This window comes from Gambusia affinis, linkage group LG09, assembly GCF_019740435.1.
Source record: "Gambusia affinis linkage group LG09, SWU_Gaff_1.0, whole genome shotgun sequence".
Classification (NCBI taxonomy): Eukaryota; Metazoa; Chordata; class Actinopteri; order Cyprinodontiformes; family Poeciliidae; genus Gambusia; species Gambusia affinis.
In genome coordinates, this window is record NC_057876.1 from 25,942,364 (window position 1) to 25,969,122 (window position 26,759).

Here is a 26,759-nt window from a genome sequence, read left to right on the forward strand (position 1 = left end):
AAAAGCTTTAGTCTCAGCACACAGTGAAACCTTTTCAGTTTTCTATTATTCAGTACCCATTGATGTCATTTACAAAACAAAAACAAAGCGAAGAAGTTTGTATAACACCAAATAAACTTCAGGGTCAGGTGAAACAAATTGCAAAAGGACTTGTTTGTTTTGTAAGGTTTTTAAGGAGAACATATTTACTTGTGGCTGCACATCTTAGTTTTGCAAAATGGCTTTTGAATGAAGGAATATCTGACCTTGATGCAAAATACAATACAGCTTAACAATACAAACACTCATTACCAACAGAAAAACATGGAAGGGTGAGTTTATTAAATATATTCTTGTGTTTCTTGTACAGTTATGGATATAATTCTATCTCTTTTGGCTCCGTAAAGACAAAACAAAGCTATTAAACATTTAATAAACAGTTGATTAATTCTGTTTTGATTTGTTATACTGTAAGAAATATAAATGTTACCATTCAAACCAGAACATGTGGCTTAAATAAGGATTGCACTGTGTATATGAACTGTCTTAGCTGTTGGTAAAGTAATGTATGTGATAACTTTAGCTTTGGCTGTTACATGTGTTTTTCCTCTTTTTTTACCCAACTGTGACAGCAAAAGAACGTATTAAACCACACAGATAAAGTTGTGGTACAGTGAAATGAGCTGAACTAGAGTCTGACTTTGTATTGAATTTTGGCTTAGCTCAAAATTAATTTTTTATTAAGTCTTATCCAAAATTACAACTAGCCTATGTTTTTATATTTGTCCTATTCAAGCCAACCAAGAAATCAGGAGTTTATTAAACTGCATCAATAAAACTGTGGTTCAGTATCTAATGGAGAAATAAAGTGGAGTAACTCAATATGAAGCTTTCAGGAAAATTAAAGTACCATAGTACTTAAGTACTTGAGTACTTAAGTATGATAGATTTTGTGACTTATAAAAAGAAAATAATATTTACAAAATAATTTTTGCTTAGATAAGCCTAAACCTTTGCAACAAAATCAACTTCATTAGAGATCGTTTCAATGACTATACTTAAACAGTAATAAAACAACACTGACTAATAACTGAAAAAAAAGAGAATAATAATTGAAAAACTATGTAATTGCAAAGAAATAAAACATAAAATATGCAGTAGAAGTAAAACCCATTAAAAATAAGGGCAAAATGTTTTTGTCTTTCTATTCCAGTATATCTACTGATTTCAACTGTCATATAAAATTAAACAATAACAAACTAGTGGATCATAACCTCCTATTACTGATATATAAATACTCCATTAACACTGGAGCTTATGCTAATCAAACCCTTTAAAAATTAATTTCAGGCATATTTCCACAGGGATAAGCAGTGAGTGTAGCAGCAGAGCAAGCTAACTGCAGCTCAGGGAGTTTCACTTTCAAGTCCTCCATACCAAAATAAACATGTATTCCAGTAGACCACAGACCCCCCATGTGGATAAACTTTGCCCTGCATACAAAGAAAATCACTCTGATAAGTTAGATTCAATACAGATGGAGTAGTGGTGTGTGCGAAACCTGCAATTAGGTCAGCTATTTATATAAATTACGAGATTTTATGTTAATCAAAGTCTGGTGTATCTTTTCCGTATTTCACTCAGAACCACATGGGGACCGCATGATGATCCTTAAAGACTCACATTTAGAGAAGGTCTGCTACCAGTGGAGCTGGTGGTGAAGCAGTCTTTAGTTTGGTTTGGATAAATTGACCTGAACAAGATTTAAGGGTTGAAATAATGAAGATGGTATTATGGACAAGCTGATGTGCTACATAAATATGGCTTAACCTAGAAAAAAAAAAAAAAAAAACTTTTTCAAATTACTGGGATTAACTATTCATTTATGAGGTTTCCTGTTTACTGGCATCAGACTCCAACTCTGTGAATGTTTTTCTCCAAATCTACTATAAAGCCAATAAAGTAAATTATGGAAGAAAAGTCTTTACATCAAAGATGTTTTCTATAGTTCCAAACTGCTATAGCTCAGCAGCAAAAAGGCAATTATACAAGGCGTAGTGTCCAGTAGTCTGGGTGAAAGTGGAAACTCTTGAGACAGTGAGAGTGAGACATTTATGGTTTCAGTTCCAAGTCTAGAGTAGCAATATTAAATTTCCAGTCATATACCACAACTTAGACTCCTGTCCCCACCATTTCATCCTCTAAAACAAATATAGATTTCAAAGCCAGTAAACATGGCAAGCTCTGGAATCATAACAGACATTTTGGTGCATTTTACGTGTTTATTGCTTCTATAAACACAAAAAAAGCCTTGCTTAAAGTTTCCAGTGATCGGCTCTTCATTAATGTCGACAGTGATTATGGTCATTTTTTTAGCATTCTTGAACCATTGTTGCTCAACTTCCTATAACAGAGGCTCGAAAAAAATATGCATTTTTAAGAAGAAAGAACAACAATAATTAAGCTGGAAAATGTACAATACAGAGTTGTGAAAACAACATTTTCCTCCTACAATTTTGCTTTTCTGTAGCACTTAAATGTGTTTAGTCGCTAAACAAATTTTAAAATCGGACAGCAGTCTGATCAGAAAAACTGATTTATTTTGTTAAATCAAAAATTAAATGTGATTTATTTTCATGAACCACACCCCAGCCAAAAAACTGCCCAACTATTGGAGAACCAATAAATCCATTAAGAAGCACCTCTCTGACAAGATGAAGTACAATGTACCAAATATTTGCCTGGAGAGGGTCCAAAAGCCATTGTGAAACGACAGTTAGAACAATCATCTACAAAAGGAGAAAACATGGAAGGATGATGATCCTTCCCAAAAAAGCCTGGCCCACCAAAATTACTCAAAGAGAACATTGATGGCTCATCTAAGAGGTCACAAAGAAACTGAAAGAGTCTATGGTAAAAACTGGCCTAAAATTGCTTTTTAAAGAGAGTTTAAGGTTGAAACTACAGACCAAAATTAACACAATTTGAATTGGAAGGAACCAGAAGTTCTGCCCGCTAGCAGAAAATTCCCAAATAGAACATCACTCCCTGACCTTAAACTCGAGCCCTTTTGGGCACAACCTGTAATTAGGTTTATGGGGCAATTACCATTTTAACAGGACCAGGTTGGTCTGGGAAGCAATTTTTTCCTTCAACAAATGAATCATTGTTTTACAACGGCAGTTTGTATTTACACAGGTTATCCTCTTCTGATATGAAAAGTTGTAAAAACAGACATCTGTAAGGCACCCACAGCCTAGGTGTAGGTTTATAAAACAATAGTTCCCTGTTAGGAACTGAAAAGGCAAACAATGGCCCTCAAGGCCAAGTAGAAGGTCAGACAGAGCAACCACTTCATGTAGTACTTTTAACAGGAAAAGCTGTCTTTAAATGTCCTACAAATCCGCCTTCCAGCCAACAGATGCAGGAAACTCGGAACAACAGCTGTGACTGACTCGCTCTGGAGTCAGTTCAGCCTCTCTCATTAAAGGCGGCCCAGAATCGAACAGTTGGAGGGGAAGATTGCTGAAACGGTGCCACAGCCTAACGTGATGAAGGCGCCTCTGCTGTTTGGTGTCGTGACACATTCAGGTCACAGGTCACAATTACAACAAATCACCTCATTCAGAAGCCATTCATCTGATCGGGCGGCGCGGGAAGAGGATGTTGTCCACTTATTAAGCTCACTATGAGTCGGTGTCAATCTGTCAGCCTGAGTGGGGATAATTACAGGAGAACAAGGCGGATTATGTTCTGGGGCACCAGCGATGCAGAAGTCGCATAAACAAGTCACAATGACAGCGGCTCTTGACTCAACTTGCGCCAGAGCCGAGGGAGCGGGGGCAAAGTCAACAATGAATATTTATCTCCCTGCATGTCCCCCTTGATGTGTAAATAATGCAAGGCCAACTTCTGAGGAGTGAACTAATTAGTGTAGAAATGCAGTTTTTAGAAATAATTACACTTCACGCTTCCAGTTTGCACTAGCCAGGCCCCTGTGGGACAGCGACGTATCAAAGAGAATTTGGAGAAGAATTTATCTGAGGAAGAGGAAGCAAGGTCAGGACAGGGAGTAAAGTGGGGGGGGACAGGCGGGAAGAGAGAGTTTGTTCCCTCGAACCCAGACGCCATGGCCCAGGCAGGTGAAACACATTAGTTTACAAGCAATAAGATTGTGTTTCACGAACTACTGTTTCAAGTTGCAGGTGCTGCTAACTGGCTGCCAGGGTTTTATTATTTATGGGGAGGTATGAATGATTCACACGCCGAGACTGTAAGTGATGGAGGATATTTGTCCAAGAAGTTGAGGCTGGAGCTTCAACTCAGCTGTGATGAATTCATCTTAGTGAAAAATTCCCAACACTTGTGTGATATATGTAGGAATGACAGGTGAGATGATTTAGATGTCTGGGCTCAAGTTCTATATGTTGCTCTGTGTTCTCGCTCATAAAATTTAAATTTACAGGTTCAATTCACTCAAATTACAGAAAGACATTTATTTTCTCAACCTTTTGGAACCACATGGCTTTGCAGATGTTTTTTTAATTATTTTTTATATTTGCAAATCTTGGTAGAAAATCTGTGTCCACGTATTGTTTTCATTCTGTTTCATTGTTGTGCACTACTTTGTTGGTTTAGCAACTTAAGGATGACCTATTATGCTTTCTTTTAATCTTGAGTTAGAATAGGTCTGTAGATAATACAAAAAGTTCATTACATTTTTTTGTACAAAATATTTCTAATGAGATTTTAGTCTGCTCAGTTCTGCCTATTTTGAGCTACTTTCAGAATGAGCTGTTTAAGGATTTAGTCACTTTAAATGCAAGTAAACTGCTGCTGACCAACTTAGTGTTTACACCCACACTTTATATACACAAAAATGGCTGCAACAAAGATGTGTAATATACAAACATACATCTTTGTAATGCAGACATAGAGCTTCCTGCACAATCACCAAGGATGCAGAAAGTGGTATCTGGAGGATATGTCAAGATTTAAACACTTATCTTTTCCAGCAGCCAATGCACTGCACATACAATGGTAAATTCAGCTGACCAGCTCTGGTTGGGTTGCTAGGATGCACAGTGTTCATCATGAGGTTTTTGACATGGCTTGTTTTCCAGATACCAATAAACATTAACTTAACGCCAGAAAATGACTGGATGGGGCATTTTTTAGCGCTTGCACTGTTTCAAAGCATCACAGGCCCAAATGAAAGTACAAAAATATGCAAAAAGTGAATTTTGCACATCAGGTCAGCTTTTAAGTCTCAATGGAGTGCTTTCATGTTTATGCTTGTAATGTGACCAAATGTGAGAAAGCTGAAGGGTTACCTATACCTTTGCTCGGATGAGAATCAAGAGAATCTGCCCCTTTAGGTTCTCATTACTTTACTTGCAGAAGTTCATCAGAAGAAATCAAAGCACAGACAGGGTTCAAGAGGAAAACAATTTGCTCAAACGTGGTTTTATTCCAGAAAAAGAGAAGAGAACAGACTTCATGGTTACAGGAAAGTGTCACCTGCATTAAGGAAAGCAAGCAAATAACTTTCTTTATGACTTTAAAAGTAAAGCAGCACCAGTTTGTATATGTTTCCTTCTTAACAAATGTATCACACTCACTTGCAGTTCTACCAAGTCCAAAGCAGAACGACAGACAGACGGCTGCAGCAAGATATCCTTTACTTAAGCAGTATTTCATGCAGGCTGCAGTGCACATATTTTAGCAGTAACCAGCTCTGCTGCTTTTAATAACTGGTGGAAAGCCTGATTAATTAGGTGAGTAATGGTTTGCATTATAAATGAGTAACAGTGCATGCCTGCACTACTGCTCACTAACAGCCTCTGAGTAAAATCCACATCATTATTAGCAGTAAAAATATCCTCCAAGTCTGATGGAAAATATTGAGAGCTCTGAATGCAGTCGATGCAACAGTTGGCCTATAAATGTTGACATCATCAGATCATAAAAACGCAGAACAGAGCTGCATACGCCTCCTGCAGGAACTCGCCATCTCAAAATGATTAAGACGCATTAGCTGGAGCTGACTAGTTGGAGTCAAAGTCTGACTCTGATTTGCACTGGTTATTTACTCTGACTCCAGGAGTCAACAAATTCACATTGCCTTGTTGTTTTTAACAAATATGCATGTATTTAAAAAGAAGGATGACAGAGCAATATAAACCGGGCACAAAAACACTCTATAATAAGTAAAATTTATGGAGAAGTAATAACATACACATGCATATTTTTGGCCTGTTGGATGGAGCTGGAGTATCTGGGAATAACCCATGAATGCACAAGAAGGTAGGAATGGGTTTTTAACGTATCGCTTATTATTTTCCATCCAAAATTTCTTGTCATGATAAGAATTTTGATTTATCGTTGCCACAATAAACTAAAATGTCTTTTTATATTTCTGCTCTGTATTTTCCATGAGAGCATCAGAAAATATCAATAAATTCAAAGATATGTTTAAATGAAATCTTTATATGCACTTTAGTAATATAAATCACATTTCTTTAAGTATGTGGTATCTGGAATGTTGTGCCAGGTAGTTACCTAAAAGAGAGGTAAATGTATTTTTCATCATCATTTTTGTCATTATCACCTAAGTACTACAAACTATTTGATGGTAAAACATCCAAAACTAAATGTATTCAAGGTTCTGAACATGGCTGGTCTACAGTGACATGATTGTTTTCTAGGGTTATGACACTTTGCTGCTGAGATGCACTGATTTATGATTTAAAACAATGACAAAAACATCATGAATGACCATAGAGAGGGATGTATTGCTACGAATTAATAAGTTCTTATCAGTTCATTTGAAATTTGAAATCTATTGCTCTACCTAGAGAAAGACTATTCACAAAGGAAATTGTGATTTCACCACAAAGTCAAATCATGTAAAGCTTAAAAAAAGCTACATATTCCCACAATTTGCATGGTAAATAAGATATTTTTATAATAGTTTGATTATAGAATAAACAAGTGTTGCTCAATCAAAGAAGTTGCCAGGAGAAAAGGAAATGCTAACACAACATTTTGTCAGCAAAATTAGATCTGAATGAAGACCTTTGGAACATCATATTTAGTATAAATGAGACCAAAATAGAGATACTGTAATACAGTATCGCACCAAATACGTACGGAGAAAATCAAATGAAAAGACTTCATACATGGAGTATGGTGGCGGAGGAGTCATGATTTGAGCTTGCTTTGCCCACAAACAGACCTCGATATTGAAATGCTTTGGTGGAATCTTTGGAGAGAAACACTGAAAGGAAGGGTGGGAGGCTATCTTTATCCTATCTCTGTGCATACCAACTACTTAATTTGAACACTTCAAGAAACTGTAGACATGGAGATTATTTCAAAACATCCCAAATAATTCACAGAACTTCTTCAACAAATGAACTTCCAGAACTTTCCAACAACCCTCTTACATCTTGTAAAAACATGCATTCCCAATTCTTACACCTGGATCATTGGACTTGGTGAAAGAATCTCCACATTGGAAACTGATTATAAACTGTCTAGAACATCTCTACAGACATTTCTGGTTGCTTTACTCTCAAAACGTAAAGAAGGACTGCTGCACATGTGATACATTTCATGCTATGTAACATAAGTAATAAGGTGGTGTCTGGGCTTAAGAAAGTCCACATTTGGGGTGGGGTAACTCACCCGCTGGAGTTCTGGAGATGAAGATGATCATTATTTCACTTCATCTCCACCTCCACCATCATGTCTCCTTAAAGTTGCTTTAAATGTTTAGACTAAACGTCACAGGCTCTTGGGTCCAGATTTATGAAGCTTAAAACCTCAAGGGTTCTGCAGGTCAAGGGCATTGGTAAAAGTGCAATCCTGATTTGGTGTTTTAACAACACCAGGAAGCACATCTAAACAGTTACGACAAGGTCAAACCAATCTCTTCTCCACAGCTTCTTCAGCACGTGTACAGTCGCAACTGGCTCGATCTGTCAAACAAATGCCTGCAGAGTAATCCATCTTCCAACCGCAGTCATCAGGCTGAGCAAAGTGCATGCGAGCTCAGGAGAGAGGAATCCAATGGGAAAGTGCCAGGGGAATAAGCAGACAAAGCTGGTCGTCTGCCAAACCGAATCGCAAAGTGCAGGAGAGAAACCAGGATAGGATCATATCCCCCCGAAAAACTTCTGTAGCCAAAAAAACCGACCAAGTTAGAAACAGACAAAACAAAAGTAGAGTCTGTATATGATCACAGAGCACCTTCACTTCATGCAACCAACAAGGAGACAAGTGCTTTCAATAAAAGGGATCAGTCTCCTCTCAGTGGGCCACTTCACCAACTGCTAAAAGATTGTTTGTCTACAGGAGGCCCCCCTCAAGCTCTGTGTGAGCTTCTGCCAAACGAGGTTCCCTACAAGCATTCCTACAGGATACATAATACTAACGTTATCAACAACCTAGCAGGTCACAGGGGCCAAACACACAGCAGAGTGGAAACAAATCATGATGTGGTGACAATATTTAGAGTCCTGTATCTACGAGAAGTTCTTCTTTCCTTTATAAACTGACTCTGTCTTACCTGTGAGAGCGGGATGAGAAATCTAATCAGGCCACACCAAGATCAGGGTAGAGCTAATGGAGTCAAGGCGAGATTTAGCTTCCCTTCAAGGTGACGCATAATTCAAAACCATCATCCAAATTACCATAGCCTATTAGACGCAGCACGCTGTGAATCCACGCATCGAGAGGTTAGAAGAACATCAAAACAAGCATTCTCTCCTTGGTGTGAGATGAAAGCTCAAAAACAAAATAATTAGCCTATTTGTGAAAAGCTATGCTTTGAAGATGTAAGGAACAAATTGTATTTTCACTTTATCGGTTGTCTGTCCTTTTTAAAAGGCTTCTTAAAAATGGAAGGAGACCGTAACCGCAGTCTCCCTCAGTGTTGGTGCCACTGATTCTGCATGAGTCTGTGGCCTTATCGCTCCACACTCACTGCAATTACCTGAAATTATGGCATTCAAACCATGCAGACCATGGAAAAGAGAGAAACTGGGGGAACAAAGCTCTCACTAATTGCTTATCAAATCCCCCAAAGCAGATTAAAAGTTAAGATTTCTGTTGTCTTTTAGATATATATACTTTAATGTCTGAAAATATGCATACTGTATATTTTAAGACGCCACATCCAAAGTGCAGAAAATTTGCCTGAGATAAAATGTTGGACTTAAAATAGAACAATATTTCATTGCAGTAGCATAATCTCCCTTTGAAAACTATAGGAAAATGTATATTGAGGGGAAACTCTAAGCAAATATATTGTTGTTTTTAGCTAAATCAGCTGTGATACCGGACCAACTTCTACAAAATACATGTATTTATTTATTTTTTTATTTTTATTTTTATTTTTTACACTCTGCATTTTAATGTTGATCAGATTTTCAAGGAACTTCTAATTAGTAATTCCTGACTTTCTATTTCCCTGTTTATGACATTCCCACTGATAAGTACAGTAGAGAACCTGTGATGCTGAGGGCCTGGGAAGTCTGTTAGAGTATAATGAACTGTTTGAAATGCCATTCCACTTTAAATGGAAATCAAGTGAGCTCTAAAGGACAATGATCAAAAATAAATGTGACCATGGGAAGAATATATATATATATTTCTGTGTTGATTTGCACAGAAAAACTTTTTTTTCCATGGTCACCTCAGTCCGCATAATCCTGTAATAAACCTGAGGGCTGAGATGAAGGTAAGGGAGCATAAAGAGGACCCAGGATGCCAGATGGTCTGCAGAGATTGTTCAAAGAAGCAAAGATGTCTCTCTGTATGCTCCAAGGCATCCAAACTTCCTTATCAGGGCCACCAAATAATTTGTTTTAAATCACTAAAGCCGCTGCTTTAAACAATCATAGACATAATTATTCTATTGACTGATTTTTCTCGTTTATCATTTGCATAAAACTTTTATATATATTTAACATGAGATAAAGTAAAAAGTATTAAAGTAACAATTTCTGTTCTTATGCATATAAAAGGATAAAAATACTTTGCAATCTTCTGATAAGAATAGAATTTATTACCTAAAATGTAAGGATAAAAGAAATGTACACAGTGAGATAAAGAATTTTAAATTTTTTGCATAAATCTGAACATTTTTACAGTGTTAGGTTAAAGCCCAATGGAGCAATCATGAGATGAAACATCCACCTGTAGGTGAAAACTGATATAATTTATTACAATGAGAGAGTGTGTTTTAAACTATTTGCCTTACTTACAATAACAGAGCACTATGCAAATTTTGCTTAAATATGGATATCGATAAAATTTGTATTCCAGAATGAATTTTGCTTTGATCTGCTGCCACTGTCCTCACAGATGAGGTCAGATTTTCCTTTCTTAGGATTCTCACTGATGAATCTTCAATCTAAGTGAGACACAGCAGATATCACACATCCTTTTCCAGCTTTGGCTTCCACGACTTCTGAGATGCTTTAGAGATTATTATGGTTTCCATTTCAGAGTTGCTGGGAAAAATGATGAATGCATGAGCTTTGCAGAAGCTCAGGGGACAAGACACACATCAGCAGGAGAATGTCTGTTAGAATTTGATCTAAACTCCTGCAGAAAGTACTGTAACCTGAAATCAAAGGTTAAACAATCTGTCTGTGCAGAACTTTGCGTTAATGTTACGGGCATTTCCAGAATTTGAATCTATCCATTGGGAGAGGTGTAGTTCTCCATGCATTAAAGTGTGCTGTAAGTCAAACTGTGTTTATTTAGAAAGCTTTAGATTTGGAGCTTTTTATTTAAAGATCATGAGTATGTAGAGAAGTTTATAATAACAACAGAATGTGTGTTTTCAACATCTGTGCATGTGTGTGTGATAATGTGTATGTGTAAGATAGGAGCATGTGGTAGTTAAACTTCTTGACTGACTGACCTATGATCCAGGGTCAACATTAACTGCAACCCAAGACCCCACATAATGATAACTCACAAGTACTTAAACATATCAATGTTTAATTTAAATTTACAGCGACAAAAAAAAAATTATTAACTTTTTTACATTTTTAAATTTAGAGTATTATACTGAGGTTTTATGAGACTCAATAGAAAGGTGTGCAAAGGTTAAGTGGAAGGAAAATTGTTAAAATTTTAGACACTTTTTTTCAAAAATAAAAATCTATAAAGCACAGAATGCAAATGTATTCAGCCTTCTTCACTCAAATACAATAATAAAAATTCAACTCCTGTGTGTAATTTTATATCTGCCTATATGTGTAACCGGGTTCCGGCCCAAGTAACCCCTCGACTCTGTGTTGTGTAGATTTTATTAATGAAGCCTGGAGTTTCTGGGTGATCAGGCAGTTTATTTCCTGAATGAGAACATATCGGGGGTTTGAATCAGTGCAACGACTCAGCTTCACTCAGCACATTCTCGTGCAGCTTTCACAGACTGGCACTGAGTACAGGAGCCAGCAACATATAACCAGCCACACAAAGAGGGGGCGCTATTTCCCCAATGCACTGATACATATAAAGCAAGTGGGATTCTACAACTTAAACCTAAATACTGTCATATATGCTGCTGCTGCATAGCAGCCTTACAGGTCCAGTATCACAGGCTAAATATTGGCCAGTGCTTGAAGTAAACAGGCCAGAAATTTTAAATTACAAACACCCTCCACAAAGAGTGACAGATGCTGTAAAATGGTTTAGAGTGACCATACTTTTTTTTCCCCTCCATGGGGTCTTTTGTGGGCTCTAGTGTCCCTTATATGACAATAGGCTGACAGGAAAGGGGGAAGATGTGCAGCAAATGTCGGTCGGGTCCAGGAATCGAACCCGCAACGGCCGCGTCGAGGACTCAAGGCCTCCAAATGTGGGTCGCACTATCCAGAGTGACCATACGTTTGGGTTAAACTGGTCTAGTCAAAGTTCAGATCTAAACGCAATCGAGAATCTGATGAGAATTAAACATTGATGTTCACAAACCCTCTACATTCAGTCTGAGATTGAGCTACTTTGTGGAAAAAGACAGTCAAAATATTCAGTATTTAGATTCTTGATCTAAGTCATGTATCACTTTATTTGTGCTTAAAAATGCTGAACTATTTTGTCTTGGTGTTGCACATAAAATCTCAAGCAAATACATTAAAACTTGAACTTATGAGTGGTGGGGTGCTCTGTGATGGACTGGCAACCTGTCCAGGGTGCTGGAGGTAGGCACCAGAACCCCTGATGACACCATACTGCTTATGAATGTTCTTGGTGTTTTAATGCTGAAGAGGGTAAATGATGGGTACTAAGATTTATTATGAGCACTGGTTTTCTCATTCATCACTGTATGCTCTGCCCTAAAGTAAACTGAAGATCTTTATAAGCTCTTAGCCTCAGTCAGTGGTATGTGTTCATATACAAAACCATGTTTGGTCAAAATTTCAGCTTACTTATCATTTCTCATATGGAAACAAAGAGGTTGGGATGTTTTTTTTCATATCTACCATGAACAAGCTATATGAAGCTAAAGATAAAAAAAAGCTTGAAATTTAAAGTATAAAAAGAATTGGTCATGAAATGGTTGATGGAGTATGTGGATTGCTCTCTTTATACAATCTTACTTCAGTCTTGACCTTACAGGTTATTTTTCAAGTCCACATGCTGATGTTTTAAACTTTGCTTACAATCTTGTGGCCCTCGTTGTACAAACCACAACCTGATGGTAAAAATAAACAGGGACAGATTTTAAATGGTTTTTCTACAGTTTTTTTCTGTGTGTGAACCATAGCTGTTCTCCTTAAACTTTTCTGCATTTTTAACACCTCATAATCCATCCATCCATTCATTATCATACATGCTTCTCCTCAGTGGATACCAGCAAAGTAAAAAAGGATTGATTATCCTAGTTTAAAATTGAATTAAGCATTTAAACAACAATTATTTTATCTTTCTATATAAAATTCTGAACATTTAAAAAGTTGCTACCAATTAAGTAAGCTAATATATCCCATTGACATTTTCTGACTCCAAATCTTTAAGAGGGCCAAAAAGTGAGAGCTGCTTCTGTTTGCTCTCAAGAGCATGTCAAACTTTTAAAACAACTTTAGCCATGGAAGAAAACGACAGTGTCATTAATGTAGAAACGCTTTGTTGGAAAGGCTTATTCCTGTCTCATTTATATAAGAAGAAAACTAAACTGGGCCAAGAACTGAGCCTTGTGAAACACTATTATGAACCATCTACCTGGGTACATCGGACACATAAAAAGTAAAAGCCATGTTAAAAGAAATACTTTTCTCATCTGATAAACTTTACACTCACAGACAACAGGCGTGGAAACCTTGATAAAACCTTCCAGATTGGGTTATACGCCCTAATTATTCCTTGGCTTTTTTAATGTCAGAAAAGTGCATTAAATTTATCTATTCCTTTGCAAACCGTCTTCCAGACTGATTGAGGATTTTTTTTTTCGTTTCAAAATTTCACAATTCTAAAGTTTTATGTCTGATAAGCTAACCAACCTAAATACTCTTTGGTCCATATATGGGGTGGTTTAGTCTTGCTATTTTAATAATCCCCAAGAAGCTTGGATAAGCAAAGTACTTTATAGAGCATCATGCACCATGTGGTCGGGGTCCAATTTCTTCTGTCCTTCATTGTCCTTTAAACCTGTTATTTCATAGCCAACAAATACCTTCCTCCACTTTCACTGATGGTCATAAAATATCGAGCTCTCTCGGTGTGCCGTACATCTGCCGTGGTCATTTAGGCTTTAGCTGGATAAAGTATGGCATGAAAACCAGATCTAGAGAGTTTTCTGGAGCAAAAGAAACAAAAATGAAGGAGAAATGTTGATGAATTTAAAACGAGGTGGTGTAAAACAAGAAAGAGAGATTTCTGCCAGACAATAAGGGACAGTTTCCCCCCACTGAGGCCTTTCAAGGAAACTGACTGGACAGAGCGCTGCCTCTTTTCACACATGGATCCACACAGATGAAAAACTATGCACCAATCACATGGTAGGCGACGACATGCTCATTCAGACATGTGCGATGGTTAAGCCACCCTTCCCCCACTTCTCCTTTTTTTTTCATCCCACACATACTTCCACAACTACTTCCACTCTACAAGGAGGCCTTACAAGCTTCACATGTTTAACTTTCTCTTATTATCATGAAGATGAGCCTCTTACAAGTACTATCCATCTTAATTAACAAGCCATTTGTATGCACTTCAGACCCCAGGACAAAAACATAGCATGGGAAGAAATTTGGTGGCCAAAATTGAATTCTAGTCCCGTAAGACATCATTAGTGGACTTAAAAACAGGAATGCTTCAACTATTCTCCCATATTGCCTGTACATCTCATTATCTCCCTCTGTTCATGGTTATTTCTAGTTTCATCCTCATGTTTTTACAGATGTCAGCTAAAACTTTATCCATAGAAAGGCAGGAGCCCTCCCTTCCAACTCCTTTTAAAGTTCAACATAATTTGAGGCACCCTCTTCTTGATTTACTGGTCGGCTTTAACATGAATGCCTCGCTGTCTGTAAGACGAAAGCCGCTGATGTATAGCATGCCGATGTGCGGCTACTGCGACGGCCGAAAATAATGTCTGTCTTCAGATGTCAGGCCCGAATAAACAAACGTCAGCCTCAATATGATCTGTTTTCTCTCACCGAATGTTCTCGCAATAAGAGCTGCTGAAAGGTCTCTGTTTTAAAGTGTTTTCAGTTTGCAGAATGGTAACTTTCTGGGTGTTTGTGTGTATGCATGAGGAAGGCTTGCCTATAGAGCCTATGTGTGCAAAACAAAAAGGAAATGTTTCAAAAAAGCAGCTTTAAGGGTAATTCGCCATCGCAACCATTCTTTTTACCTCTTTTTTTTCTTTCTTTTGTTGGTCGGCACGCTTGAACGAAACTGAAAAGCTAAGACACAATTTGGCTCAATTCAGCTTTCAAGAGACCTACAGAGACTATTAATTGTCAAACTCATAAAAGCTCCATGAGAGAAAGGAAACGGCTCCTACTCCAGGACTTTTTTCTCCTCACTCCCCTCCTCCTCCTTTATCTCCATTTCTGCTATCATCCATAACACCTTTAGGTTTTCTCCGGGGTTTACAAGGTCAGTGCACGAGGTCAGAAGGTGATGATTTATTCCTCAGAGCAGTTGCATTGTGGGAGCATTTTTGCTACAATAGGGTCGAAAGCGCAGTTTAGTACAACGCTGTCATTTGTAAGTTGACCTTTCCTGCAGATCTGACAAGTATATTGTGAATCAGGAGACACAGATGAAAAGAAAAGTCTGCTGATGCTTGTTTCAATCGCCTTTTGGTTTTAAAAGATTACTCTGCAAAACGATTCAAACAACCATCTTTATTGTATTCAATTGGGATTTTATGTGACAAACCAACACAAATCAGTGCATAAAACTGAAGTGAAATTATTTTTCAAATTTTGCACTTCAGGTAGCTTCATTGAAGTTTAACTTATGGTGAAATTACACTAGTTAAAACAACTGAAATGAATTCATACAACTAAATAGAAAAAGCCATTTAAAACTGGAAGAAGGTCTGATGAAACTAGAATTGGAACTTTTTGATTTACATGCAACCATGTGTGCAAGAAAACTAACGTTGCCACGAACACACAATCCGTAGTATGAAGCATGGTGCTGGGAACATTATGCTGTGGGGATACGTTTAACCAGAAGAGTCAAGCAAGCTGCTCATAGATGTTGAGAAGAGAGCTTGAACTAAATACAAGAAAATCCTGCAGAACAAGATCCCTCAACTTATAATAAAATGGTTGAATCAGAGCATATTCATATCTTAGAATGGCCTAGTCAAAGTCTAAAACTAAATCTAAATGAGAAATGTAGCCAAACGTCAAAATTGCTGTTCACATCCAGTCCGATGGAGGTTTTGCTTTTTTGCAAAGGTAATAGGTGAAGTCTGACAGCTGACAGAGAGATTGCGATGAATTTTCCTTATGTGTATCAGATTAAAAGTGGTATTGCAAAAAGAAATATTAGCCTTACTTTCCTTCCACTTCAAGATTATGCAATAAAGTGAATCCTAATTAAATATTAGGATTTGTAGCAACATAGCAACATATGAAATTGTTCCATGACAGGTACTGATAAGTCCATATAAAGTTGACACTAGCAGTTCTGAAGAAGTTGGAATAAAAACATTTTGAGATAAATGAGTCGCTTTTTCTTAAAACATAAGAAAAACCAGTACTCAAATAAAGCTTATCTTAAAATATTTAAGGACAAAAGAGATTATTTCTCACTAGAGAGGAACATTTTCACTATGACAAAAAAGAATTAAAGTTATTTTTAATAACTTATTGATAGCAGAAAACATGGACACAACACGTGAGATAAACAGCATGTCCGGAGTTCAGTCCACGCCCAAGCAAAGACACAAACAGCCATATGAAGTGGTAAAGTAATTCACCATTTAAATAACAGTTTAAACAAATGAGCCTTGGGAAAAGCCGATTGTGTTCGCAACTAAAACCTCTGTGTGATGTGTTTAGACGAAGCAGCTTCGGATAACAAGGCTGTTACGAGCAGGACACCATCCTGGGCAATCAGATGGGCTTTTCTTCGCTGATTGGGACAGTTCTACCAGAATGTCAATGAGAAATCATTGCAACAAAGAAATCATTTACCCACAAAGCGTCTAACCCACTCTCATGATTTTCTGTAGAGAGAAATCGCCAGAAAGTCAATGCTGATTTGTTGGTTTTTGCGTCATCCAGGGCAGGAGGTGAAACAAAGAAGCTGCTGCTGTCTAAGCCGAAGGACGTCTGGCTGCTGTCAGTCAGTGCAGAGGAGAGGATTTAAGACGGACTGCGGCGGGGTAAAAAGGGCTTACGGTGTCACATATGATCTAGTCAGCGACAGAAGCAGTCACCACCTCCACCTCCATCCGGCCAACCCCCACCAAATGCTGCAGGCCGGCATGCACGGATGAAATCAACCACTTGGCTTAAAGTCACAGAGAGTAAACTGAAGCTTAGAGGATGGAAAAAAGAATGAGGGCAACAATTCAGACTAAGGAAGATACTAGAGTCAATCAGACTTCTTAACCTTCCACTTTTCTCTCCTCTTAGCTTCTCATGAATCCTCCTTTAAGCAATTTCCTATGTGTAATTCAAATATCTTTATGTTTCTCTTCAGATTTACACAAAATCATTTATTTTGATACAATCAAAGTTTGAGAGACATCTAAAAAATGAATTGTGAGTTAATTTGTTGTTCCTACAACTTTACTTGGTGCTGAAGGTTTGTGCTGAATCCAAAGTCATAATTTCATAGTTCGCTACCAGCATTAGTGTATTTTTATTTTTTTTTGCTTAAAATGGATATTTTCTTGTTTGGATCTGTTAACGAGAGAAAGATAAAAACCAGAAACACTTATTCTCATGCAAATCAACTCAACACTGCTTCTATCTTTATCGTTAGCGGTGGGTAAAAGGTTAGATCAGATCCTTTCTAAATGGTTTTAGCAAAAACAGGACGGTAAAAAAAATTAGCATTTTTATTCATGCATACTTTATAATTCAGAAACTAAGTATATGACGCACAGTTATGTGATGCTCAATGTCTTCTGCTTAAGAAGTATTAAATTCAAAAAGAACTACTGGCAATAACTAAACAGAGCTTCTCTCCGTCCACTCTCATTTGCACATCACTCCATCGTCTCCATCTGTTAGACCTAATTCTTGTTTCTATTTTTCCACCACAAACCAGAGCTCCTCTTTTATTTGAGATTCCTCCGACATGTATCTCAAGTTTCAAGCGAATCCAGCTCTTGGTGGTGACTGTTTACCCCAACCTGTTTAAACAATGGTCCGAAAGTTAAGAAAAATAACAGACTATTTCTAACAAAATAAATGCGACTGGACTCAGTGGCTCCATTCTGCAAAAAAAAAAAAAAATAGCACACCAGACTGTGACACAGCAAGGGGTTTATTTTCTATTAGGGTGATATAATTTCCATCTGACACAAAGTTCTGTACATCAGTGGACCATTGAATTCTCATCTTTCCGCCCTGGGAGAGGTTTTGTTGACCCAACATTCAAGTCGTGTGCTTCAGGTTTTAATGGCTAGGCACATTCACACCTGAATGATGTCCTCTTAAAGCACCGCCAGGTCCTGCTGGCAACGGCTCTCGTCTGAGCAGTTTGCAACCCAAATGAGCAGTCAAGTGCCTTCCTGAAGAGCACCTAAATGTCATTAATTGAAGAGGTACTTCTTACTCAAGCCCTCCTCTTCAGGGCATCCCAGCAGCCCAAAAGTTCTTGTCGCTCAAGTATTTGTTTATTTTTTTCTTTTTGCATAGGCTTTGGCACAACTGACATCTTCTTCTCGACAAGCAGATTAGTTAAAATGTAAGAAGCAATGCCCAAACAATAGATTTTTGTCCTAATATTATGTTATTTTCACACATAAAAACAAGAACAAACATAAGAAAGGGGAAAATTGGAACAAAAATATAAATGTAAGACAATTGAAGTTCAGAACAGATTTCTATGTAGATTTTCAAGTTTAAAAGACAGATGCTTTGGAAGTTTCTTGACTTTTTAAAAAACTTATCTTTATGATGTAATGTTCTGTTTTTTGTTCATATTTTGCCCAGATTTTAAGGATGTTTCTAAGACAGAATTCTGCAGTTGTTTGATTATGTGTTATTACCTTTTTTAAAATATTGGGACAAATAATATTGGATTGGTGCAATGTGTTATCTAGAAACACATTGCATGGGTTTGATGGCAAATTTTAAAAAGGATGCATGATATTTAGTTCTACAGAAAAACATTCCTAAAACCTTTAAGTAAATCAAGACATACCCTTCTGCATTTAGTTTTCAAAGTTAGAAATTGAGTTCAAGAAACATCCCTAACTGATATCATCAAGATTGCGTTAAAACATTCTGATTAATTTTCTAAAAGTTTGAGTAAATACAGAGAAAATAACTCGGCAAAGCTGTATGCAGAAAAGAAAATAAAGGAAAAGAAAAGAAGAGGAAAGAAAATAAAGGGAAGGAGAAGTAAAGAAAAGAAAAATCTGTCTGAGCCAGATGGTTTGGCCGGACAGTGGAGAATTGGATTCCCACGGAGGAAACATTGAGGCTGGATCTTTCTCAGCTACGCTTCTACCTCCCTGCAGCACTCAGTAATGCCACGATTCAAACTCACTGGGCTGCGTGATGTTTAATTGAACCACAAGATGTTAATCCAGGGAAAGAAAATCAACTAATCCAGATTAGGGTCAGCCAGACGGAGAATGGAATTGTCAAAAGCACTCCCCGGCTTGCTGGGCACCTTTACAGATCGGGCTCATTACTTGAAAGCCCAAACATGCTCACGTGAAACAAACACCAAAGAGACTGAAAGGTTTTTGTCGCTCTGTGAGAAGATTCTGCCATAATCTCACTCAGCTCAGTGTTGGTCTGTTTATTTTCTGCCAAATCAAGGTTCCAAGTCAGGAAAGGATCAGTGTGAGAAATGTGTGACCAGTCTGATCCATGAAAGGAATTTTAACAGGAGAGTTTTTAGGTGTGAGAGGCGAGCAGACGGACGGTTATTTGATAGCATTAACAGATGCCATTTTCACGCCTATCGGTTTCATTGCTAAAACACTGTGTCTAATTTGTTCTATCCTCTTTTTTTGTCTGGAAACTAAAGCATTTTCTCAATGGCGTTTCTATGCAAACATATTTCAACTCACTTCTGTACTTATCAACAAACAAAATGTTCTCAATACACTGGATGATACATTCTCTGAATGCTTTCATGATATTTTGGCTCAAATATAATGAAAAATAATGTAGGATTAAGGAATCACTGAGATTGGTGAGGGACTGAAAACTTTCTGTCTTGGATTTAAGTGGAACAAGAACATAAAACACTAAAAAAGAAAAAAGAAAAAAAAAACAGACAAAACACTGTCTGGGCTTTTATATATATATATATACATATATATATACATATATATATATATATATATATATTTTTTTTTTTTACAAAGATTGCAACGGTTTTAAAAAATGCAAAGGTTGCATTATTTTTTAAAAATTTGACAGTGCCGAGTTAAATCACATGAGCTGCACAAATTAATTTGAACTGCCTGTAGGTTCACCTCCACCCTCTTCAAGTTTCTGAATCCCATCTGCTACAATCAGTTCTCAAAATAAACTCAACTGGTGTTTAATTCCTCACCATTGTGCAAAATTTAAATCAGGATCAATGCCAATATTGATAAATAAGCATTGGTCCTGGTGATTTTGCATCCCTCTTTAACTATGGCCCATTGCAGGACAGTGTTTAGAGCTTAAGATGCATTCTCCTGGGATTTTAAAGGTCTTACAGACCCATGAGGTGCTGTGGATTAATCTCTTAGCAATGACAAACCCTATTGAAGTGTTGTACTTTATATTCTTCAGCTATTACCGCATTCCACAGGGAGCCAAGCAGGAGAGTAATTTAAACATGTGGAGGTAAATTAGCACTGTCACACAGAATCAACATTCAGCAAACCTGCAGGCTTTAAATGAGAATTTAGTGTTCCCTCCTGTCCCCAAATGTGGCTAATTTCTACTGCTTTGAGTAATGCTGGTCAGAAAATAACGCCACATCAGCACATTCCAAAACATTAAGACTTAAAAACAAGCTCAATTATTTTAAAAACCCCTCGCTTACATATCTTTTTTACAAAAGATTTTAAAACCTTGAGGCATGTCAAAAACAGGAACTACTGCTTGGTAAGTTAAAGTGAAGAAAGGTCAAACAGTTAGATACCAAAAGGTATTTCCAATTGTATCCCAAAGGCATGTCTGAGTGGTTGCAGGTGGGACTGGACACTAACATTTATCCACAAAGTCTTTCTTTTTATTATTTTTCTCCTTTTCTGAGCAAGATAGAGGGATAAAACCAGACCGTTGCAGCTGTGTTTGAGAAAGGAAGCTATTTCTCAAAAACAGGGGATGATATATGCTAACCATAACTCTGCGTGTGTCGTCTCAATCTGCAATCGGACTTGAAGATCCATCACGGCTAAAGGAGACAGAAACGCTGCACTCTGAGGGCGGTGCAATTAGTGCATCAACAGCTGGGGAAGCCATTAGACACTCCTGGGTGTTTGCTTCATCCACTTTGTTTAGAGAACGCAGAGCAGTATGGACAAATACGCAGCTCTAATGAATGGTGTCTCTCTGAGTGAGAGGGAAAGGCTGGGTGGAAAGTGGCAAGTCTTTATAAGAGAATGAAATGACAAGAAAAAAAGAGAAGTGACGTCAAATAATCTGTGGAGAGCTGTTTGGAAAATCTTATTAAGATGTGTAATTTTTGCAGATGTTCATTATACTTTGGCCATGGTAAGGAAAATAAGCGGTTTTCCAGTTTTACCATTTGTCCTTGGAGAAGCACTTATTGGCTGAAATGTCGACAAGGAGACATTTGAAGCCACTGTAGCGCACAGTGCCTTGTAAAAGCATTCATCCTTCTTGAACTTTTTCACGATTTGTCACGTTACAGAAGAGGCCTTTTGGTACTTCATTGGGATTTTATGTGTGAGACCAACATAAATCACTACACAGCATGCATTTAAAAATCTGTTCCCTTGTATTTAGCTCTTCTGACACAATACTTTGTAGAACTTCACAGTCTTTCGGGTTATGTCTGTATTTTTATCAATTCTTCTTTCTAAGAAAGATTGTCTGGAGAGTGTCTGTGAACATCAATTTTCGATTATTGTCACTGAATCTCGCCCTTCTAGGTCGTGAATACACTTCCATCTAAACTGTCCGCATTCGCTAAATAGGTTTTCTTTTTTTCCAGGTTGTCCTGGTTTTAGCTCCACCTTCCTTCCCATCAACTCCAAACAATTTCCCTTAAGTTGAATTTTCTTTCAAATGTATGTAAACACCAAACAGAACATCTTATGGTTGCCTTTTTCCGCCTGCCTTTTTCTGCAGCTCCTCCAGAGTTACCATTTCTTTGATTTAGACTTTTGTTGCCAGGTTAGGAAGTTAAGTATCTTGCTAGGTTTCCAGTTGTGCCATAATTTTGGTAATAGGACATAATATCAGAGCTCTGGAAGATGTTCAAAGCTTGGAATGATGTTTTATGACTTAACCCTGCCATAAAGGTCTTTCTGTGTTCTTCATGAGGCTATTTGTTCACTAAGAAACCTTTGCATTCTTCACTTACACACACACACACCCACACACACACACGCAAGAGTACTCCAGTTAATTCTGAAGAAAACTGAGGAAAACTTTTTCACTCAAGTCTACAATTAAATGCTACTTATTTGTTGATCTTTCACATGAAATTCCAATAAAATACTTTAAAATTTGTGATAGCAGTTTTAAAAAATGTAAAAAAGTTAAAATGGTGTGAATTATTTTACAAGGCACTGTAAACCCCAGCCTGCAGTGTACTTTTAATACCTCCAGGCTCAATCTGATTTTATGACGGTATAAAACGTCTATAAAACCGTAATGTTGAAGGTTCACTGTTTCTATTCCAACTTCTCATTACTGAAATAAATCTGCAACCATCCAGACTGCAGGTAGGACTCAAGACGGTGAAGATGGAGTAACAGTGAGAGAGTGGGAGTCTGAGAACTGTCCACCTTATCTTAAAGAATAAAGATAATCCTCAAGTGAATCATTCAACATGGCCGGAGCGTAATCTAAGCCCTGGCTGACGTATTCTGCATTATCTCACCTACACTCACAAACTGACTAAGAGCGCACACACACGTATGAAAACAAACACAGATTGCAGATGGAGTTTATCTTCGATAAGTCAAACTGAGGGAGCGCAAAGAGGATAAAGACTTTACTCCAAATATTCTAAACATGGTAAATCTGCTCTTAGGAGATACTGGAAGAGATGAGATAAGGTGGAGTGTTTGCATCGTGCTGCCATGTCTTCCAATAAAGTGACGATACTTATTTTACTCTTCAACATTTGGGCAGAGCTCAGGTTGTAAATGTAATCCATCCTGAAAGTAGTGCACTCCTCTTTGCAACACACTCCCCTCAATGCTGCTGCTGGAAAATGATGCAGAGCTGGCAATCCAGGAGAGTACAGCTATTTTCTGTTAAACACGCCTCTCCTTTCTCTTGGTCCCTCTCTTCTCATCTATTCTTGAAATGTTATACAGTGAATATGTTGATTCTTTGGTCAAGTGTGGGTTAGAAATCGAAGCCCTATAATCAGTTTTCAGAGCCTCTCCGCCTTCGCTCGGTCAGGCTGTTTATTTCGAACTTGATGACATTGTCCAAAGTTGATTCATGTTCATCAAGCATAAAACATCAGGAGTCTTGAGCCTACACTCATGTTTGGTCTATAATGTTGACAGGATCGCTGATTTATTTTACTTTATTTTATTTTTTTCCCACAGAAAGGAACATGAGAATAGATGATCAGGCTGGTTCTGCTGGGTTTAGGCATGACAAATTCAGAATCCATCTTTGTCAGTTTACAAACTTACCCACTGTAGACACAGAGGGTTTTCCACAATTCTGACTTAAAAGATAAATAGAGTCATAGCACATTTAGCTTAAAATTCAATTTTATTCATTTCTTTCAATTGAAAGTTCTAGTTTTTCTTTTCTAAAAGTAACAAGTCTGTTGTTTTGATTCTTTACAGAGAAATTCTTTAATCTCCATGGCAACCATTCATGTGTGCAAAATGCCCAAAGGAACGAAGCACCACCTTCGAGGTGCTGCTCCTACACAGAGGTGCAGTTTCCAAGCTTCCACCTCGCAGAGGTCCACTATACCACGACTTTCCCGATTAGCTCCTTCAGACTAGCCAGCAGCAATTAGCACACACCTAGTGGAACTGCTCATTTGAAGAGCTCATTATACAAACTACTTCTCAGTGCAACACTGCAAGTTGTTAAAAGGTAAATAGAGGAGCAATGTTGTGATGACTTTAGAAAGACAGAGGCCCTATATAAAGCCATTAAATTACAAAATCAAATGTATTTGTTTGACTTACAGAAACATATATATGTGCGTGTGTGTGTTTGTGATATACATAGTATTTTTATAACATCTGAAGGAAACAGTTGTTATCTTCAATATACAATCAAGTGCATTTTATAACACTTGATAGTGCTATAAAATGCCACTATGTGGCTGGAAAATGAAAAATACGGCCCCTTTTAATCAGTCTGTAATTTTTTTAAACCTTTATTTATAAAAACTGAAACTTGTACTTTGCCTGAATGTATTGCTAACAGCTTGTGTTGACAAAGAGTTGGGAATAGCCAACCTCTTTGTATGATTCATATAAATTAATTGATGTAATATTTACATGCTACACAGTATTAGTCATTATATGCTCACATGAAAAGCACTTATCTCTGTGAGGATTAGCAGAAAGAAAATGTTTGATGGTGCTCTTAATTCCAAACAAGCCTCGACTGAAAGTTTGGGGGAAACAGCTGGGACAATTATCAATCTCAGAACTGTTTATGGTAAACAAAATGATTTACAACCTCCTCAATCTGCGAGGGGAGGAGGTGGCGTCTTTCTACACTTTGGAACAAAAGCTTCAAAGAAAGGGGAGCTTTTAGAAAACCACTTCTGCAAATTGTTCCTAAGAACACTATGTGGAGAAAATAAGCCTCTCACTGAACTTTAGAAGAGCTGACAAAAAGCTCAAGAGGAGCAGCTTAGGATGGAATATTTTGCACCAAGCCACAACAGACATGCTTATTATTTATTTTGCTATCAAACTTATAAAAGTCAACCAACACTACATCCCTATCATTTGATGTTTGCATCTACTTTAGGAAGGAACTGGAGAAACAAGCAGATCATGAGTCACAATGTGCCTGGAACAATACCCAGTGGAGCTGTTCGGTGTCACAGAACCCCGGGCCACGTCTGTTTGGGGCGACACGAGCCTGAAGGAGGTCGTTAAGTTAAGTCAGCACAAGAAGGTACCCAATGAGACACAAGGGTGGGGATTGTTGGAGTTCTTGCTGCACCGCCAGCAGAGCTTCCTGTTATTTGTTTGGTAGTAAACGCTGACTCTCTGGGGGATATGACTGACCGTGCTGCTGCAGGACACAAGTCGCCATTTGTCCTCTGACCGGCTCCATTGCCTGTTTGTTCATGTCTCAGAACATGTTTCTTGTGTTTGTGTCAATTGCCGTCATATTAGAACTGGAAGTTGCCCTTCGTACTCTAAATCTAAATCTTGCATCTTCATCTATCACGGTTAGCTTTGTTTCTCCAAGCTTTCAGTAACACAAGAGAATGTGAACTCTCTGAACTCTGTATATGAAAATATTTTAAAAGCTAAAATCCCGAAAACCTCCTTTATGTAGCAGGAAGTATGGTTTCTATTTCATCAAGTTAGATGACAGAACTTGGATCAAACCAGAGAAGACGGAACAACTTCTAACAGAAAATAGAAACGTAAATATTTCACATCAAGTTTTTTCTCTAATTATTTTCTGCTTTGATTACATTTTAGGCCAGTCATCTGAAGAAATTCCACCTTATATGCTTAGTTACAGGAAAACATTACGATCTTTCAATCCAATCTATTTTGTCTCAAATGTAGAAAAGAATAAATAAGTGATTTATTCCCTGATGGTTTTGTAGTGTAATCTCTGGTAGTAAAATTGACAATATCTAAGTATCTAGTAGTTAATCAAGTCAATATTTTTATATTTCAAAAAATTCACTTTTGGTTTCAGTAAAGGTCTCATTGATAATTTTTACTTAAAAAAAATCCCTCCATAGATTTTTCTTTGTAGAAATGAGATGAAACCACCTTCAACGCGACCAGAAGATCAGTCCTGAAGCATAATGCTTCCACCTCCGTGCTTCATGGTGGGAATGGTGTTCTTCAGGTCTACAGTATTGTGACTCTTTTCTAAAGACCATTTATAGAAGTAATGCACCAAATTTATCCATGGGCTAATTTTACTGCTGCAAGATAAAACAAAATATGTTTAAAATAGCACAGAAAATGTCAATAAAAAATCAATGCATGGTGACACTAAAGCCACACTTTCAGTTTTTACGTTTCTCCTTCACTTCTCCTTGATTGTTGCATTATTATTTTACTCTCCACATAAAAGGATCAAATACTTATTTCCCCCACTGTTTATTTCACACATCAAGATATGGCGAGGAGAAAACAGCTTGTAACGTTCTGACTAAACTCAGCCAGCGTAAATATTTGTAGTGTGGAATCTCTGCTGTGTTCAGCAGCGTGAGTCAGCACGTCGCTGTGTTTACTCGCGTGTGAGTTGATTCAACCGACTCGACGCCGCAAGAACAAGAGGGCCGTTAAAATCTCCTGCTCTCTCGTCCATCGGTAACTAATGGGCCGGGACCTTTCTTCGCCTCATTATCTGGTTCTGCTTCTACTCACCAGAACACAGGAGAAAGTGGAAAAACAATTAAACAAGTGAAGGGAGTTAGCAAAAAAAAAAAAAAAAAAGACAACAAAAGGACTAAAATGTAAAGAGGATATAAAGAATTGGCAGGGTAAAGAATACTTTTTGGGGAATAGTAAAAGTAATCCAGAGTAAGTTATGGAAGCCTGGACAGACTCTGTGGCGTGAGTTTTATTGTCTAACAGCTTTAATTGTAAAAAAAAAAAAAAAGCAGGCCTCAAAGATGTGAGCGGCCATTCATTCGCTCAGACAGAGTGATTAATCCATGCTGGGATCTGGGAGTGCTGGCTGTTTGTGTGTCTGAAAGAAAGGAGGAGAGAATAAGAGAAG

General features: G+C 37.6%; 1 protein-coding gene across 2 annotated transcripts in view; it reads right to left on the reverse strand.

Moving 5' to 3' along the window:
* The window catches only part of LOC122837066 (protocadherin Fat 4), a 123,417-nt gene that overhangs the window by 59,218 nt on the left and 37,440 nt on the right, over positions 1 to 26,759 (reverse strand). The window lies entirely within an intron of this gene.